General features: G+C 51.3%; 1 protein-coding gene across 1 annotated transcript in view; it reads right to left on the bottom strand.

Moving 5' to 3' along the window:
- CUNH7orf50 (chromosome unknown C7orf50 homolog) overlaps positions 1-12,170 on the bottom strand; it is a 103,042-nt gene that overhangs the window by 70,596 nt on the left and 20,276 nt on the right. The window lies entirely within an intron of this gene.

The raw sequence follows: 12,170 nt of genomic DNA, 5'->3' as shown, positions 1-12,170 counted from the left end.
TAGTCATGTGGTCATTCTTCTTTGCTCTGTAGTTCCTGGAAGGGGGGAGGGGCACAGGTGAGGAAGGGACAATGAGAAAGCAATGCCAGTTCGGCTACTTCCTTGCAAAGGAAGCTATGCCCACAGCTTCACACACCTGTGTGCCACTCTGAGCGCCTCCTGCGCATCAACAGGCTACACCTGGCACTTCCTGGATGGCATGGTCACATGTTAGGTAGCACCTGGGCGTTACTTATGTTGACAGTCACACTTTGCCTCACTTAGGGGTCTGCACAGGACAGCCATCTGTTCCTAGGAGACTCTGGACTGGGAGACATGCCTATCGCTGGGAGTCACAGAGCATGCCTGGAGCCAGAAGGGAGGGCCCTGGTCATGTATTACAGGACAGACAGCTTCATGCTCCATCTCCACTTCCTGACCACCCACCTGAGTTAAGACTGCTCTAAATGAGGACCCTGGGGTCTCTGGACGCATGTAGGAGCTGGGTAAAGCCATAGGGGCACAGACAAGGCAACATGTAGGTGACAAAAACGACTCACTTAGTCTCTAAAGAATATGCTCTTTTCCAACCAAACTATGACCCCGCCCTTTTATTCTGATGATAACACAGTGTATTTAAAGATAAGTGTAAGTGAAAAAGTACGTAATATTTAAGTTATTAAGTTAAATATTAAAAAATATTTAAATCTCTTTCCAGATATTTTAGTACAATATCTAGCTGGATAGTGGGGACACGCGCCTTTAATCCCAGCACTCAGGAGGCAGAGGCAGGCGGATCTAGAGTTCGAGGCCAGCATGGTCTATTGAGCAAGTTCCAGGACAGCCAGGACTGTTACACAGAGAAACCCTATCTCAAAAAACCAAAAACCAAAACAACAAGAAAAGCAAAAAAAGACTATTTGGAAAGAGAACAGGAGGCTTCGTGGACTTGGCAGGGCCAAGGAGCCAGCCAAACCACACAGGACAGATCCCCTCTGTCGCAGTTTCCATAGACGCGGATGGTGTGGGCTGGCACGGCTGCCGGCCTGGAGCACCTGCATCCCCTGCTTTAGTGACCCTGAGTACAAGTCTTCAAGAATAAGAGGATTTGTCCCACGCAGGGCTGGCTTTCTACCTGGGCAGCACACAGGACTCTTCCTCCAGAATGGTGTCCATGAAGCAATGGTGAGGGGTGAAGACCCACCATGGGAGATGGGCAGGGAAAGGGGCTAGGGTGTGACTCCGCCTTGTTGAGCCCACAACTCAGACAGAAGAAGCCCCAAGTGATGTGACCAGCCCTCGTGGTGCCCCTATAGACAGGCGCAGAGCAGGGCAGGCTGACGGTGGAGGTGGTGGAGGAAGTGTGGCCACACACCCTGAGAGGTGGCATCATTGCAAATACCTGATTCAAGCTGCCCCTCTGATCTCACAATGGCGGCAGGAAAAGACCCTCCATTCCAAGTCACAGAAAAAGTCAGGCTGGATCTCAACTCTTCAAATTTGCCTACAGGAGAGGTGTCTGATGGCTGTCCTTGGGCCAGTGTGATGCAGATGCCCCAAATATGCCAAGACTTTCCACTCTGGTTAGGGAGGCAGCCAAGGCATCCGACAAGACAACAGCCCCGAGCCCCCCACCCCCACCCCACCCATATTATAGAGAGAAAACACGAGATGTCTACAGTTTGTGAACACTCAAAACCACAGACAATAAAGGACGGGGCCAGGAATGGATCTCGGCCTCCAATGCCCACTCTGCCTTTTTCCTAGCACCGGCAGCTCTGCAGCCTCGACAGGGAAGAGCATGGGCGGACAGGGAGCCAGCGTACCCAGAGGGCAGCCAGGGTCGCCCTTTCCTCTTGAAGGCTACACTCACGGAGCTAATGGTTAGACCTGCACCTGCCCAAAGTCCCAGAACACTTCAAGAGACAGAAGTCCTTCCTAACAGCAAGCCACCCTTGGGCCAGCAGCACCCTCTCCAGTCCTCTGGGCAGCAGCAAAGCGGTCCATTGGGAACACTGCAGCTCTGAGGCCACACAGGACATGCCCATTCCTTGTTGTACACAACTGTAGCCCCTTGAGGTAATGCCATCTCCTAGCTGAGGCTCCTGACCAGAGTCTTCCACAAGCTAAGCTGTGGCAGGCTGGAGCCAGACAGGGTGGGAGCACAGCTCCTGCCTCCTCTAGGCCTCCAAGCACATTTAGAACAGCTCTGTGGACAGGCGGGGTGGACGATACATGCGATACATGTATATCCCCAAATCCCAGGGCAGCGTGCTGGCTAGAAGGGTAAATCGAGACAGAAAGGCAAGACTTAGGGGGACAGGACAGGGCAGAAGTGGCTCTGCAGGAGCCTGTACAGCCCATCTGACCCCCCTCAAGAGTGTGTCCGGGAGCTGAGCTGAGGCTAACACAATTATTCTTGGCAGGAACACCACAAGATAAAATCAAGGCGTTTTAATTGCACTGCTGTTTCCTGGTAGCCTGGTTCACTCCCGCAAACAAATGCAGTTCTGACCATAGGAAGAGCAAAGACAGCCACTATGGGCACGGAAAACCTGTTTAGCACTGGAAACCATTCCATCACCTCAGAGTTCAATAATGAGTTCTCCCCCGTACTCCAGCCCACCCGCCCTTCCGGGCCCCGGCAAACAAGACCTAAGGTACAATTAATTATCTCCTCCCTGCTTCGGTGGGACAGAGGAGGCCAGCCACCTTGCTGCCCAGGAGAGGCAAGCATTTGAAAACACCTAAGGGATAATCAGCAAGCTTGACATAATTCTTGTCTTTTGAGGTTCTTTTCCCCAAAAGGCACAGGCAGTGGCTCTGTGTGGTGGCTCTTATGCTGCAGTCCTGACCGCGCACCACAAGCAACCCCAGGAGCAGCCTCTCCATCACTCCTTCACAGACGTGTAAAATTCAGTCCTGAGTGTCTTTGATTCATTAATACTTTCTAAAAATTTGTGTATGCGTGTGTATGGCGTATGCGGGGGGATGGAGGATGGGGTGGGGAGCTGCACTCATCTTGTGTGCACACATATGGAGGTCAGAGGTCAACTTAGGGTGTCTTCCCCTATAGCATTCAATACTAAAAATCCTTAGTTTTTGAGACAGGGTCTCTCACTGGGCCTGAAACTTACTGTCTGGCCAGTGACCCCAGGGATCTACCCGCACACACACGTGTACACATACACACGTGCACACACACAGAGCCAGCATGGGAGTCACAGGCACACACTGCCATGCCTGGGTTGTGGAGATCGAAACTCAGATTCTCTTCAGCCTCACTAATACTTTTTTTTTACATCGTGTGTGTGTGTGTGTGTGTGTACATGTACGTGCACATTGTATGTATAGATCAGAGAATAACTTATCAGAGTTGGTTCTCTCCTTCCACCGAGTGGGTCCTGAGGATCAAGCTCAGGCTGTCAGCTTGGCGGTGAGACCCTGTAGCTGTAGAGCCATCTTGTTTTTCATTTGAGCATGACCCAGTATGGTCAGAATGGTTCTGGCTCTGAATGGCTTCTCGTGTACTCCAACTTCAAAGTGTCCAGGGCTGGGGCTGTTCTGATTATATGCTGTTCTTGCAGAGGACCCAGATTTGGTTCCCAGCAACCACATGGCAGCTCATAACCACCCATAATTCCAGGTCCAGGGGAGCTGATGCCCTCTTCTGACCTCAGCAGGAGCTAGTGGCATGCAGTCAAAACACTCATGCACATAAAACAAATCTAAAACCAAAATAAAGCATCTAACTTTTAGGCTGGGACACAGCTCAGCTGACTGAGTGCTGTCTAGCATCATGAGGCCCTGGGTTAAATCCACGCAAGCCATAAACTGGGCACTGTGGTGTGTGTGTGTAATCTCAGCACCTGAAAAGTGGAGGCAGGAGGATCACAAATTTGAGGCCAGCCTGGGCTACATAGTGAGAGTGTCTGCCAAGGAAACAAAACCCCCACTTGGTTCAGTATTTTCATTGCAAATTCTAATTATTACAGAGCCACATACAGTACTTGAACTTTTAATTCTGGGAAGAACTCGGGATAAAATCATCTCCTGGAGATTATTGTTGGACTGCCTTAGGGCTCCTTACCCAATCACAGCAGGAAACAACCTGCCCTTGTCCCTTTAAGCCATCCTCAGAGAGGACACCACAGATCTCCCTCGCTAATTCACCGCCAACACTGCTAGACTGTGCACTAAACTTAGCTGGGAGATAAAAATGAATTCTGTGCATGGAGCAGAATTTCAAATTCAAGGATTTTTCTTTTAGAAACAAATCTCTCAGGCTTCAGAGAGAGTTCAACGGGTAAAGGTACTTATCCTCTAAGCCCGATAACCTCAGTTCGTTTCCCCAAAACTCACAAGGTGGAATGAGTCACCTCCTAAAAAGCTGTTCCTCTGGCCTCCATATGTGTACTGCGGCATGTGCTCACACACACACAAAACAAATGCATACACACGTGCACACACACACACAAAACAAATGCATACACATGTGCTCACACACACACAAAACAAATGCATACACATGTGCACACACACACATACATACAAATAAATCCCTTTAGCCTTAACTAGGGGTGGGGAACAGATCCCAAACAAACCCCAGGAGACTATCTCCTTCAGTAGTAGGGATGTACCCCGAAACCACTCAGCTATACTGTGTCCATCTGAGCACACTGGGTTCCATTTGCTCAGAGTCTAGGACCAAAAGAGGGTGGCAGCAGCCAGACCCCTTAGGGACCTGGCGGGTTCAGGTGGGAGAACGCAGAATGTGTGGTTCTCAGTGAGAAAGGCTTTGAGAGGACAGGGTCACATCCGGGACAGGGAGATGGCCTAACGGCCAGCCCATGGGCCAAACTGGGATGATTTGAGCATCAGGATAATTTAGAGGCGTCAACAGTTACAAACAGTTATAGACTATTAAAAGGCAACCATGACTCCATTCCAGCAATTACTGGATAAATATAACTTACATAATAAACACAATGTGATAAGAAGCCAAGTAATGAACCTGAACACGGGCACCAGGAGGCAGGGTTCTAACCTATGGGAAAAGCTGGCTGGCAGAGGGGACCTGGAATTAGACTAGTCCCTCAGTGGCCTTCCCCAAGGGCTCACTCATGTGGTCACAAGCCCCCATCTATCAACCATGGGTCCTTGGTAAGTGTACTGGCTGGTTTTGTTAGTCAACTTGACACAAACTAGAGTCATCAGAGGAAGGAGCCCCAGTTAAGGAAATGTCTTTGAGATCCAGCTGTAAGGCATTTTCTCATTTAGTGATCAATGGAGGAGGGCCCAGCCCATGGTGGGTGGTGTCATCCCCTGGGCTGCTGATCCTGAGTTTTATAAGAAAGCTGGCCAAGTAAACCATGGGAAGCAAGCCAGTAAGCAGCACCCTTTCACGGACTAGGCATCAGCTCCTGCCTCCAGGTTCCTGCCCTGTTTGAGCTGCTGTCCTGACTTCATTCAGAAATGAACAGCAATGCTGAAGTGTGGGCCTAATAAGCCCTGTCCTCCCCAACTTGCCTTGGTCATGGTGTTTCGTTGCAGCAACAGAGTGAGACACCTGCAAAGCCCAGCTTATTACAGCGAGGAGCTCCCACAGAGCAGACGGGACAGCGCCTCCCACGTGTTACACTAGCATCACCAGAAGGAGGGAGGCTAAACACACAGAGGGGCAAATATCAGAAACAACCAAAGTTGTGACAAGGAGCCAGCGCACAGCACAAATGTCAAAGATACAAGAGACAAGGGCTGAGCGACTGTTCCAAGTTCAAGGGAAAATGGGTATGGAATGCACTAGATAATCCCCAGCCAAACAAAACAAAACCAACAAACAAAAGCCCCAACATTTACAAAAGAGCCCTGGAGATCCCAGTGGGGTGGACTAGACAGCCAGGGAAAGGTGCACCAGACACAGCGCTGCACACCTGTAATCCAGCCAGGGGAGGTGGGGAGGAAGGTCAGGCATCCAAGTCCAGCCTGGGCCACGTGTGACCCAGAATGTGCAAAAGCTATTATTGGAAGAGGTTTAGGGCTGTGTCCCAACGGCCAGTCTCCCAAGCCCGCCAAGTGTGCTGTGTGATGTGACCACTGGCCGCAGCCTCAGCGCTCATAGAGATATTCAAATTAGCGCTGGGGAGAAGGCTCAGTGGGTAAAAATGCTGCCGCCCAAACACGAGGTCTGAGTTCAAATCACAGCATCCATGTCAAAAGCCAAGCATCACGCACATGTCTTACCCAGGACTGGGGGGGAGGGGGGTAGCAGTGGGACTGGACAGGATGAGAAGGGAGGTGATACCTTGGTCAGTGCGTGGTTCTAGGCTGAACTCTCCTTTGTGGATCTGTCCTCCTCCGAGGAGCCACCCCACTCTCTGCCTGGCCCCGCTACTCCTTCCCCAGGGAGGGGAGGCACCCCACACCGCCGGCACTTGCCATTAGCAGTTGCACAGTGTGTTCTGAACGAAGGCAGCTTTAAGCCATCTGGAATCCTCGAAGCATCCTCCAGCATTTACTGGGAAGCTCCTAATTAAAGTTTTCTCTTCTCACTTACTGCCTGGTAATTCCAGCTTTATTTTCTCTTTCACAGTGGGAAACTAATTATCTGGGGTGCCTTTCCATAGGCTTTTCAATTAAAAACAGGGGAAAGAGCCTCAGCGAAATTAAAGTGGAACGTGGGCAGCCATTCTCGGCATTCACACACAGAGGTGAAGGCCAGTTCTCTGTCCTGGGGTCGGGGGAGGGGCAGAGTCCATAGGGAGCCCCGATACCTGAGTACATTGGCTCAGCCAATCCAGCAGCCCAGGGCTGACAGCCCAGCCACTGCTCTGATAACAGCAGCATCAAGGAAACACCATCCACATCACCTACTCAGCAAGGCTGACACTTCCATGGGGACAACACACTCAGAACACTGAGCGGGAAAAGATGCATCAGTCGACCACTGAGAGCAGTGATCAGCACCCCTGGGAATGGCCAAAAACAAGAGGAAATGGAACAAACCACACACACAGGAATACTAGCCTTTCCTCTCAGACCAGAGAAAGGCAGACACTTGTGCTCTCTCTCTGGCTTCAGCCTTCTGCACCAAGCAGGCCAGGAGTGGTGCTGCATGGGAGGCTGAAGCAGGAGGACTGCAAGTTTGAGGTCAACCTGGGCTACACTGCAGGAGCTATCTCAAAAAAAACCAAGGTCTTGGGGGCTGGGGAGATGGCTCAGCTGATGAAGTGCTTGCTTTGCAAGCTCAAGGTCCTGAGTTCTAATTCCTACCACCCACTTAAGAAGCCAGGAATGGTGGCCTGCCTGCACTTGCAAGCGAACACTGGAAAACCGAGACAAAAACAATGAGGAAAAGAGGCGGGGCATCATGGAAACTGCGTCACACCCAAGCCTTCCTCATCTCTGGGAAGACATTTTTCTACTGCATCTTGATCTTGGGCACAGATTGATAGCCTAGAAGAGAGAGTTTCAGGCCCGTGGTTGGCATGTCCTCTGAGAATGAGTCCTGGGTAGAAGGTTCAGGAGTGCTGAGAAACAGGGGCAAAAGGCTCGGCAGAGCTGGACCTGCACCCACCACCCCCTACCACCGGAACTGCCGGGCAGCCAGGACAGCTTGCTCGGAGCAGAAAGCCTAAAGGCCTATCTCAGGCTCCCTCTCCCAGCTTCGAGGTCTGTTCAAGATGCACACACACACACACACACACACACACACGCACGCACACACAGAGTGGGGGGATGCTCATTCACACACTGCAGCTCAGTATTCTCACACGTCCGACCTGGTGGTAGCAGGAAGACGTCATCCGCTGGGCTAATCTGCCTGCTGCCATTGTGCAGTGGGTGGGGGCCCATTCGAATGTCTCAGGAACAAGAACAAAAAAGGCACCCAAACCTATCTGTGTCCTACCCTGGGGTGGGCTCAACCTGAAACTTATCACAAGAAATCAGCTGTGGGTTCTGGAACGGTCCCAGCTGTATGCCCGGGGAGCTGGCTCCACCGAGAACTAATGTGTCCCAAGAGAGAATGCACAATAAAGCAGCAAGTAAAGCCCAGGTCCTCCTCCTCTCTCTCCCACAGCCTGGGCCTCCTCCCTGTCCTCCCACACGGGATCTGTCTTCCCCCTGCAGTCTTAGCATCCTGACAGTGTGTGGTGACATGTGTTAGGACAATCCCAGCACAGAGCCTGCATGAGGGGCACTCAAAGGGTGCACAGACGACTTGTCCTCCAGGCTCCAGCAGCTCCTTCCAACAGCAACAGGAACAGAAGCTATGGCTGTAGTCCCCAAGGGTTTGTCAGGCTACCCCAGGGAAGTGATGCCAAAGGAAAGCAATGGACACTGCGTGCACAGGATGTCCCAGCTTCAGGAACCCAGCATCCCTTGCTAACACAGAAACAGCAACCTTCCGAACCGGAGAGAGGAACAGAGGCTGCCTCCCTCTCATGCCAGCAGTTGGCTAAAGCTGGCTGAATCCACAACCTGAGACTTTGTTTCATGAAAGCACCTCTCCAGGATGTAACTAGCCAGGAAGTACCCTTGGTTCAAGCATGGTAGCCTCTAAAAAGGCAGACACTCCCATCAGCAGGTGGGCAGCACGCACACAAACTCCTTAAAGGCACAGAACCCAGGTGCACGTGTAAATCCAGGTGGATTTCCGAAAGCAAGCTAGAAGCAGCGAAGGAGGGGTGGGGGTGTCCACACCACATGTCCAGAGCTGTCGACTCAAGTACAGGTGTAAGCAGGGTCCCACTACCGCCCTCCAGCCCTCTAACAACATGTGTGCATGCACATGCAGTGCACATGCACAGGCACACACATATCGGTACACAGAGACATTTGTTTGGCGTGGACACACACAGGCACAAACCTATACACATGCACTCAGGAACACACAAAAAAAGCACATACATACAGACATACAGACCCATGATGAAGTGCTATTCACACACAGGAGCCGATTAAAGAGCCTGGCTAACCTCAGAGGCGTTGTCAAGGCAACGGCACATCCTGCACTCTGCTGCTACAGCAACGTGAACTCACACAACCCCAGTTTTGGGAACAGTAAAGTGGTGTGAGCTCCTCCCACAATAGCTCCTGACAGCCCCATCCTGACAGCACAGTCTCAGAGCTTCCCCCCCCCCCCCCCCCCCCCCCCCCCCCCCCCCCCCCCCCCCCCCCCCCCCCCCCCCCCCCCCCCCCCCCCCCCCCCCCCCCCCGTGTGGGCTGCACCTGGCCACCTGGAGTTTCTAGCAGAATGATGCAACTTCTCTACGAATGACTTCTAGTTTGTCCCCCTGCTCTCCCTTTGCATTTCCTTTCGGAAAGGGCAAAGGTGGCAAGGAGGACCCTTTGATGGCCCCAGAGTCAAGTGGGAACCCTGCAGTGCTAGCTCACTCCCCTGGCTAATCTAGCAGAGGAAGGAGTCACAGCAATAGGACTCTGTGACCCCACAAGGAAACATCCCAGACAGAAACCTGCGAGCCCACGTGGCAGGACACACACAGTAAGAGTAATCGCCAGCTCTCTACTGACTCAAAAGTAATAGAACAGCAGATGAGAATGAATGACCTGGAGCTGCAGACAACAGCGAGTCTAAGATTTAGAAAGCAGCTTAATAGACGGTCACGTGCAATCGAAGCCCAGCTGTGCTGTTTACATGCCCGCCCCAGAGGCAATGCATGGGATGGCCCCAGTCAAAGACAGCTCTGTCCTTGGCTAGGCTGGGTTCACAAAAGGGGGTATTTTAAAGTGAGGGGTGGGGGTAGCTGGTCTACCTGTGTCATTTCTGCTCCAGCACCAACTCAATGGCTATGCTCGACCTAATGCTGAGCTCAGAGCTGAGGCCCCCACTGTACACCACTGCCCCTGCCCGCACACCAGGGTCTAACTTCTTCAGTAAAACCAAAGGGATTTCAAAGCACCGCCCACCTTCCACACCTCTGCCTTCTGAAGGAAGACACGTGATTCCAGTAACATCGGACAGGTCTGGAACCTTTATGGGAGAGACGACAACAGCTCTCTCTTACCTGGAAGTAGCTGGGGAAGGAAGCAGGGGCTTGAGGGGGGAGAAAGTAAGGGGGCTGTGGAGGGGAGGAGGGAAGAGGAGGCCATGCTCCACTCTGAGCTACCTAACTAGCTCCCACGCCAGCCTCAGCATCGCTTAGGCTGCACAGCCTTGAAGGAGTGTGGGTCCACAGATTCCATCAGCGTCCTGTGCTGCCATCCCTAAGGTGACACTATCATCACAGTCACACACAACTGAAGCCGCCTGCCAAGCTCCCAGCAGCCTGTCCCCAAATGCCAACAATGCTTCCCCAACCCGGAAGACTATGAGGTTTGCGCCTAGTGTTATTGCATCTTTTCATGCTGTGTTCGGTATCACTGAAAGGCCTGCTCTTTTCGGAAAGCAAACAGAGGAGCAGTAGATCTGGGGGAGAGGGGAGGTGGGGAAGGGACTGTGAGGAGGAGAGAGATGGGCAGCTATGGTCGGGATGTACTGTAATGAGAGAATAAATGTAAAAATAAAACAAAGCCAGGCAGTGGTGGTACATCTTTAATCCCAGCACTCAAGAGGCAGAGGCAGGAAGATCTCTGTGAGTTCAAGGCCAGTCTGGCCTACAGAGTAAGTTCCAGGACAGCCAGAGCTACACAGACAAACCCTGTCTCAAAAAAACAAATAATGATAGTAATAATAATAATAATATACAATAAAATAAAGAAAATGTTAAGAAGTTAAAAAAAATACAAAAAGCACATAAGAGAGAACTGGGGAGATGGCCCAGACAGTAAAGCCATTGTTGCCAGGGAAACACGAAGCCTGGGCTGGGATGCCCAGCACCTATGTCCCCAGCCAGTGTGTTGTCATATACCTGTGATCCCAGGGCTGGAAAGGTGGAAACAGGAGGATTTCCTAGCTCACTGGCCAATCAGTCTAGCTGAACCAGTGAACTGAAGGTTCAATGAGAGACCCTGCTTCTCAAAAAAATAAATCAATACATTTGATTGAGTCTGGTGAGATGTGAGCGTGAGCACCTGGCTGGGATGCCCAGCAGCCATAAAAACAGCTAAGTATGGTGGCATGCTCATGCAATCCTAGCACTGGGGAGTGGAGACGGGACGATCCATGGAGCTTGCTGACCAGAATCCAGCCAAACCATGAGCTGCAGGTTCAGGGGAAGATTCCGTCTCAAATTAATGAATTAATGTGGAGGGGCTGGTGAGATGGTTCCGAAGATGATCTTATCTACTGCTATTGCCGAAGAACCAAGGTTAGTTCACAGGATCCACAGGGTAGCTCATAACCATCTGTAACTCAAACTCCAGAGATCAGTCTAGCCTCCTCAGACACTATACTCACGTGTGAGCACACGCGCACACATGCAGACACATGCACACACACGTGTCCAAACTAAAAATTAAAAATAAAATTCTTCCCCTCACCCACAAGCTAGGGTTTCTCTGTGTTACAGCTCTGGCTGTCCTGGAACTTACTTTGTAGACTAGGATGGCCTGGAACTCACAGAGATCCACCTGCCTCTGCCTCCCAAGTGCTGGTATTAAAGGCGAGCACCACCTTGCCCTAAAAATAAAATCTTAACAGAGGCAGGCGGATCTCTGTGAGTTTGAGACCAGCCTGGTCTACAAGAGCTAGTTCCAGGACAGGCTCCAAAACCACAGAGAAACCCTGTCTCGAAAAAAACAAAAAAAATTAAATAAATAAAATAAAATCTTAATAGTAAGGAAGAGAGCAAATGAGGAAGACACCCAAGGCTGCCATCTGGCTTCTACACTGAAGCTCACCCTCTAGGATACAATGTTTCTACATGCAGGAAATTGCTACACAATTCCAGTTGACCGCAGACTGAAAACTCTGAAACCCTGAGATGCAACACCCCCCCCACCTACCCCCACCCGTTTAAACTGTTTCTCTCCAGTACTTTGTCACAGTGAGGACAAGCTGAGAAAGCAACCAGCAACTGAAAAACAAATTCAACAGTGAATTTCCTACCCTAGATTATCATGAGATAACCTACCTTCTGCCCCTTGGAACTCGACCAAAGTAAGAACGCTACCTACCAGGTGGAGCCGGTGGGTCTCCAGTCAGGGCTGTCCTGTGGGGCACGGGGACAGGGACACCACCTCCCCCAATTTGTTGTCTTAAAGTTCTGTTTCCTCCTCTGTTTTTGAAG

The sequence above is a fragment of the Alexandromys fortis genome, unplaced genomic scaffold (assembly GCF_014885135.2).
Source record: "Alexandromys fortis isolate MF-2015 unplaced genomic scaffold, M_Fortis_MF-2015_v1.1 scaffold_144, whole genome shotgun sequence".
In the NCBI taxonomy this organism is placed as follows: Eukaryota; Metazoa; Chordata; class Mammalia; order Rodentia; family Cricetidae; genus Alexandromys; species Alexandromys fortis.
The sequence above is the reverse complement of the archived record's forward strand: the minus strand, read 5'-3'. Positions and strand labels throughout refer to the sequence as shown.